We start from the raw sequence: 8,442 nt of genomic DNA on the forward strand, positions 1-8,442 counted from the left end.
ACATATATCAAAACCTTGATTTCAGAATCGTCGCACCCACATTTCGATTTTAACGATTGTGATGATGATCATATACATGATCATATTTAATAATGATGATGACACGACGACAATGTGAAGATGAATATTCCTTTTCCGCTTGAGAAGATACATGTTGACTGTACTCCTTACGTTAGGAAAAAATACAAATATAAAGGTTATCACATCTGGTACCAGTCTATGCATTTGAGGCCAATGTCCTAATGAAAAATATGATTTTACAATTATAGGCTGTTCTGATCAGAAAAAACAATTAGCGTTGGAGCCAAATCTCCTATTGTTATTGTCGTTTATATACAATTCTCCTACACCGTCGTTGCCAGCATATATACTGCGCTCATTTTAATCTTGTGAAAAATTGAACGTTGTAAGCATTCATCATGTAAAATATTGAAATCTTAGGATTTAAATTGCGCTCATGAGGTATCATGCATATTAATCTTTAACTCTGATTGAAATTATGCTAAAATTTGAGTTATATGTATGTATGTATGTATGTATGTATGTATGTATGTATGTGTGTGTATGTGTGTGACCGTTCCGTTGGCCTATTGGTTAGAGCGTCCGCCTCGGATGCGGGAGGTCGTGGGTTCCCTGGCCGAGTCATATCAGATACTTACAAAAACTTACAAAAATGGTACTAGCAGCTGCCTCGCTTGGTGCTCAGCATTAAGAACTTAGTGTTAGGACTGGTCGGCCTGGTGTGAGGATAATGTGACTGGGTGGGACATCACGACACATGCCTGCGGCATGATGCACCAGTGCTAGACATGACGATAAACGGCCACATTGCAGACATCGTAGCAATATGACTGAAAAAAATGGTTAAAGCTACGCTAAAAAATCTAAATGACACCCAAATAATTATATATATATATATATATATATATATATATATATATATATATATATATATATATATATATATATATATATATATATATGTAGATTTGTGTGTGTGTGTGTGTGTGTGTGTGTGTGTGTGTGTGCTTACTTGGATTAAGTTCAAGGTCTGGTCTTGTTTAAGAATTGGCATTTTCTTGGAGGGAAATTGTTTACGAATTTGATGTGAAAGTGACCCACATTCTGGGAAATTTTTTTGTGTCACTGGTCACGTGACAGTCTATGCATAAGGAACTGGATTCGTAATTAGTTTTCTTTCCTATTTTAATATCACTATTTAATCATTTACTGTTGTGTTCAGATATAATTTGAGAGGATTCAATTATTCATTCTAATTATAAAATTCTCAATGACAGTTTGGACCGAAATACTGTTGTGGGGATTATTATGAACTCATTCAAAGACATTCTGGATTATATCACTGGGGTCATCGATACTATTTTAAAGAGAACGGGACAAATTACAAACGGGCAAATTACATTTGATTACGATATATCATTCATTCATTAGTCGGATGATAGTCATTTATCGCATAAATGGCACGTAGGTCTCGAATGTTTTACGCGTTTGCGGACTACTTAATTTGTGCGATTAACCGCTATTATCAAGTCACCTACATAACTATCAGTTTGATCAGCCATGCTAGTAAGGTAATGATGAAGATAATCTTGAACAGACTGAAATCACACGCAGAAGAAATAATCGGGATTTTATACTTTCAGCGGATTAAATACATAAAGAATGATATGCTCACGATTTTTGAGAAAATAAATCATATTCCTATCAATTTCATGCAGGTATATCTCGATGAAATGTCGTTCAAGTGGGCTGGGTCGGTTAGAAAGCGGCTACCCCATGCCGACACCAAACGGTGTCGGCTAATTCCAACTTTTCGATAGGGAATGCGCTCTGACCCTACACCCCAACATAAATGTCCAAATATCAAAAAATGGGGTGGCAAGGGTCAGAGGAAACTCGGACTGTCTATCTATCTATCTATCTAACTATCTATCTTTCTTTCTTTCTCTCTCTCTCTCTCTCTCTATCTCTCTCTCTCTCTCTCTCTCTCTGTATATATATATATATATATATATATATATATATATATATATATATATATATATATATATATATATATATATAAAAGAACTAAAATATATAAAAATCTAAGACTCCTTATGTATAAACTTGGTTTTAAAAAAATTCTCATCCTTATTGCATATCAAAGATTTAAACAATCTAAATATTCAAAACTAAAAAATGGTTGGGATTTTGAACTTTGCTTTAATCTCGGGTGGCATGAAATATTTCCTTTGGGTGGCAGCGCCCAAAACGTCACTTTATTGCCAATAAAGGGTATGTATGTATGTATGTATGTATGTATGTATGTGTATATATATTCGTATGTAATATGTATGTATGTGTTTGCGTGTGATATGAAGTTCATTATACTTGTTCAGTAAGTTAGGCTTTGGAATCCGGCTATAGTACTATACAAATTTTTCTTGTTTGTACAGAGAAACACACACATACACACAATCATATATATATATATATATATATATATATATATATATATATAGAGAGAGAGAGAGAGAGAGAGAGAGTTCAATACGTGTACGTAGTGTGTATGTGTGTTTTGTTTCTTGCATTATACTATCTCTTCTATGATCTTGTGATCTTTCAGACTCCTTTGTATGTTGACTGTAATTCAGTTTCATATGTTCAAATTTAAAAGTATGATCTTAATTTCAGTAAAGAACTTGAATGGGCTTCCAAATACTGATATATTTCAGTATATATCTTAAAAATTTGAGCAAAACAGTTATTTTTTAGTGGATAATTAATAGTTTCTAGGATTTTAAACTCAGCCGAAATCCTCTTTGTTTCTTTTAAACACTTAATCTGCGATTTCTATAAAACATTGATTTCAGTACCCTTTGTTTCCAAGATGAAAATATTCGGAGTGCATACATGGAAAACTTCAGAACTAATTTTTACCTTTCATAATATCCTCAGTTCAAGGAAATATTTGAGAAATTTATCGAAATGGAGGCCCGGTGTTAGAATTGTTCATGCCATCGTTTAGCAGATGAATAGGAAATATTTGTCTATATGGGTGAAAGCGCTCGACCGGTCTGTTATGGGAAAGAAAAACGCTTGATCATGTGAAATATATAGTCTAATACCTTTCTGTAAATATGAATTCAAACGTAAAACAACTCGTTATATTTAATAGCAGTCAAAACGCAACGCATTCACTTCTTGGATGATTCATTGATGGAGGACAGCAGCAAGAGGGTATCATTTACCTTTATATCAATTCCGGAAAAAATAAGTGCTTGTTATATACCATAACTGAACCCAATTATCAGATTATGCGTGAGTGTTAATTTTACATCTGGGTTTGAAATACCAGCCTGTTTGCAATGGTGTTCAGAAAATCGTGCAAAACTTTCCAGAAATTTTTAATGTGGAATCGAACTATTACACTATTGAACCTATTCTTTTTCAATAAAGAATTACTCGCTTTTACTTTTGCCATTAAATAAATGTATAACTTAGAGCCTGGTGATTGTAGCTTAGTTATATCACCTTTGGATCATCAATATTGTATTCGATGTCAAAATAAACATCTCGATTTTCATGTTAACTCATAAATAATGTTGAAAGAAACAATGTATCATATGTTATGCCCGACTCTGAAAGACCAAGACAATAGTTAAGGGTACACGAGTGTATCATTTAAATAAATCACTGTTACTGAAACCCCACTACTTGTTATATACCATGATTGAACCATGCTCTCAGACTCCTTTGTATGTTGACTGTAATTCCATGCTCTCTGGTGGGCGTTTGGGTTAAATATAAAGACTTGTTGCTAATAATTAAAATATATGTAATGCTGTCCATAGAAGGGTATCAAAGTACCAAACACAAAATGACATCATTGAAGGTACATGTTAACTCTTATTCTTTTAAAAATGTTAAATCGTGAGTAGTATGTTTGAAATTGTGTGCAAAATTTGCGATTAAATTGCCATACCTTGTTTCCAAATCGTGCTTTGGTGTAGGACTTGACTCGTCCATTGACAACCGCAATTGAAAATATGGCTCTTGTTTTTGTTATAAAATACTCGACCTTTGCTTACCACCAAATAGTGCCCTTTCATAATGGATTTACCTTGAAACGTAATATTTAGTACCATCTGTTTCATCTAGTACCTGCATTGCCAATACAATAATTGTCATATTGTCCTTGTCGGACTGAGGGAGCTCTTAACTAGTTTCACACTGCAATAAACAAACGTTTAAATGTATTTTGTCACCATGACGTACTCTCAGATATGTTGCAAGTTATTTTCGACCTGGGCAAATACTTATTTTTGTGTGAGCATATAAGACATCGTGTCCTGTGGACAGAAGCTATTAAAACCCAATTTTTTATGCAAATAATCTATACTGTAAATACGATCAATAATTATCGGAAGAACAATTGAGTAACTTGAGCTGGGGTATATATATAAACGAATTAAGGATATATTCCTGATTGGAATTCAAAACAAGAGTATAATACAGTCATAATAAAACTTATTTAAAGGTGGAAACAATGATGATACATCTTTATTTTGTGATTTATCAAACATAACTCTGAATAATACTGTTCACATACGTTAATTAGGCATTATATATGTTACAGTATTTAGGTTTATGGATTTTTGTGTTTAACACGATTTTTTCAGCACATGATATGATATACATGGAGGTCAGTATATGTGGTGAAGCAAGAACCCGAAAGATACCCAGGAGGAATCAACGATTCACGGTAAGCTATTGACAATCTTTCTCACATACCTAATTGGCCGAGCCCGATATTCGAATCTACGCGGAGAGATGTGCGATGTCACTGATCGGAAAAGGTGATATCCTTAGACTACTCGGCCAACCCGAGGCCCAGCAGTATTTATATTTGTGCCACCATTTCAATAAATGACTATCTTAATGAAAATATATTTCCGATATATATATATATATATATATATATATATATATATATATATATATATATATATATACAGTTTGTATTATGCTGATTTTTCTCCATGATTATGTGTTATGTATAGCTACATTGTGCCATTGGACTTGATCAATAACTGAGTTCACGATATACCTGAACAATATTATGTTATTTTGTAACCAACATATTGAATATCTAATATTTCTATATGATTTTAGATTATATATTAAGATCATTATTAATTGGAGGTAAACCTGTTTATAGAGGTTGAGTTCAAGGTCTAGTTTCTTCAGAAATTAAAAATATTCTACAAGCAAGATCTATACGAATTTGATTGGAAAATGACCCTCATCCTGGCTCTGGTATTTTATCTTAGCTTTATATATTAATGTTGTTTTCTTGAAAATTAATGATTCCTTAACATCCGAAGTGGAAGCAGTCTTTTAGTTGTGTTCAGTTTTTTATTTGAGAGGACTTATTTATTTAAATTATTAACTAGAATTACACAATTATTTTTGACATATGGGCTAAATGTTAATATTTATTAAGTTATTGTGAATTCACTCAATGACTACTGGCACATCAGGACATTAAATGTTGGAATTCGTCATTAGAACAGATTAATATCTACAGCGACGGGTTGAATTTGGTTAGGTGGAACAACGTTCCAAATGCTTCACAGACTTGTTATTCAGAGACGAGCTGTTAACATCTTGTGGTCAGGAGTAAGACCAGTTGATGATTGACAAATCGTTCACAAATATCTTTGAGACAGCTACACAAGCAGGAAAAGCAAAGTTTCGGGGGGAAGGTACTCAGAATATAGTCTCGAAAGACAATAAATCATGCAATCAGTCTAATGACCAGATCTCCCTAGCAGCAGAGAACACTCTCCCTAGAAACAGTTTCAGTCGGTAAAAACGTTATAATCGTACACATGCACACTGTTGAACATATATGGAGTGGGGACACCTTTCGCCCAATCGTTCGGATGGAAAATAGTTTGGCCAATGAGTAAATGGTATTATTGATAGCAGCGGGTGGTCAGGAGGTGACAAACGCAATATTTTACGCGTGATAATTCAGCAACGTATAGTGCGAGTACAGTCGTGCACAGGTCGGATGAGATATACAGTTGATCGGCAAATATTTATTTCCCAGAGACGAGGGTGCCAACATCAAACTGTAACATCAACATACATGGCGTTATGTTTACGCGACACCTGGTGTACAAGCATGGTGGTAAAGCGGAGTCTCGTTACTGATGCCTAAATGCTTGCTTGGAAATTCCGTGTATTTTTAAAATAAATAATTGATAGCGTTCACGCCGAAAAATACAAAACCGAGAAACCTTTCCTGGCCTGAACCATTGAAACGCTGTGTAAGTACAATCCATATACAACATAAAAAATTTCAGTACCCATGTGCACATAGTGGGAGATGTATTGAGTACGGCGGGTCACTTGAACATGAAACAAATATAGGGTGTTATATGATTTTTTTTTTTTTGCGTTATCGTTTGGTAGCGCGATTCAGTCGATCGTGGGACGTTTGCCAGACTAGAATGATAGCATTAGAGTAGAATTAGGCCAAATGCAGTTAATAGATACCCCATTTAAAGGTGTAGCCTTCCTTAGTGTGGAAACCGTATTTGCTGTTACCGACCGAAATAACCGACATAATGCTCACACTGATAGATTAAGTAACTATCTGCTCAGGCATGTTTATTAAAATTCATTTGGGACAATTCAGATAATTAGTTTACTGAAAGTTTCAGTTTTCTTTCCACGAATATATGCCAGACACACCGTTTTACTGTTAAAGTTAGAAGTAGTTTTGTCGATTAATATAAAATGTAGACTAGGTTACGTTACATCCAGACCTGCTGTATAATTCAGCTAATTCTCATTTAAGTTCATGTTAGAATGTTCCAGTCAAAAGGAGTTAAAGCACACTTTTATTTGGTCTGAAAATCAAACTTATTTAAATGAGTCATTTCGTTGTAAAGATAAAATATAAAATCAAACGAATGTGTGATTGGGTGTTTGTGAATATATGTGTACGTATTGTAGAATATATGCGGTAACTTAGGCTCCAACGCCCACTGCAATGTTACCTAACGACAAATATTATGCCGTGAATAAATGTATTTCTTTGATATTGACTAATCCTAGCTGACAAGGTTGAAATTCCCGCAAAACACAGATTTGTTTGTTTTATCTTACATAAATACACGGGACAAGTAAATTAGGCATTTTGTTATATGTAGAGTGTATTGGCATGTTTTAGTAATTTTTCTAACATACAATGTATTGCCCAAAGAGTCGCATAAAGATATAATAATTGTTTTTCCTGTAATATGTAAAGGTTAGATGAGGGTACACGGTAATAAATATCCGAGTAGTTGTTATCATAATTTATATATATATATATATATATATATATATATATATATATATATATATATATATATATATATATATATATATATATATATATATATATATCTGTTGCAACACTAATGATTATTCATTAGAAATTCATCACATATTTGGATAATGTAGAGCCATAGCCTAATTTTGAAATATAACCTATTGTTGAACCAATATTTATATATGCGTGTTAATGTGCCAAGGGCGGATCACAATTCGATATACCATTAGTATCGGTATATCAAATTGCTTGCCACCAACACGTTAAAAACCATGTTATTTTTATTGAATGTACTCTCTCTCTCTCTCTCTTGCTCTCTTTCTCTTCCTCTCTCGTTCATTCAGTCGGTCGGTCAGCATACTTCACCAATACCAATCTCTCTCTCTCTCTGTCTCTCTATCTCTGTCTCTCTCTCAATCTCTGTCTGTCTGTCTGTCTGTCTCTGTCTCTCTCTCTCTCTCTCTCTCTCTCTCTCTCTCTCTAGACCTCCGAAGAAAGTTACCGGGAAAATACGTAAAGAAACGAGCGTGTTTGATTTTCGTCTGTGTCATGCGACGATTTCTCTGACCTATGAATGACGAAAAAATGTGGTCACAAAAAGCAACGGAAAGGGGAAAAATAGCATGGAGGATATAAATAATTGTATGATTTGTACCAATGCTAATTAAATTATAACATAGATATATGTATACCGTAAATACATTTATATGCTCGAATTACCTCATGCCGACTACTCATTTCACTCATTTTATATTTCCAACTCGTTTAAGTATGCCAGCCACAATGTGAAAGCCGGTACATTCGATATTGAAGCATTTAACCATGCTCTGTTATGTGCCCTACTTTCTTCATTTAAAAAATAGTTCGTGTTTAAAATATAAGTGTCTCTTGTGTTTATTTAATCAATATGAATGAAAATAGAAATAGTTCATAAACTAAATGAAACAACACATCAATTTTCAAAGGCAATTGCAAGTTTTCGCAAAAGTGTAATAAGTACATTTTGTAGCGGACAAAATGAACAGGTTTGTGAAACGTTCATTTATTCC

The sequence above is a fragment of the Sinohyriopsis cumingii genome, unplaced genomic scaffold, assembly GCF_028554795.1.
Source record: "Sinohyriopsis cumingii isolate HCF-2022 unplaced genomic scaffold, ASM2855479v2 utg001527l, whole genome shotgun sequence".
In the NCBI taxonomy this organism is placed as follows: domain Eukaryota; kingdom Metazoa; phylum Mollusca; class Bivalvia; order Unionida; family Unionidae; genus Sinohyriopsis; species Sinohyriopsis cumingii.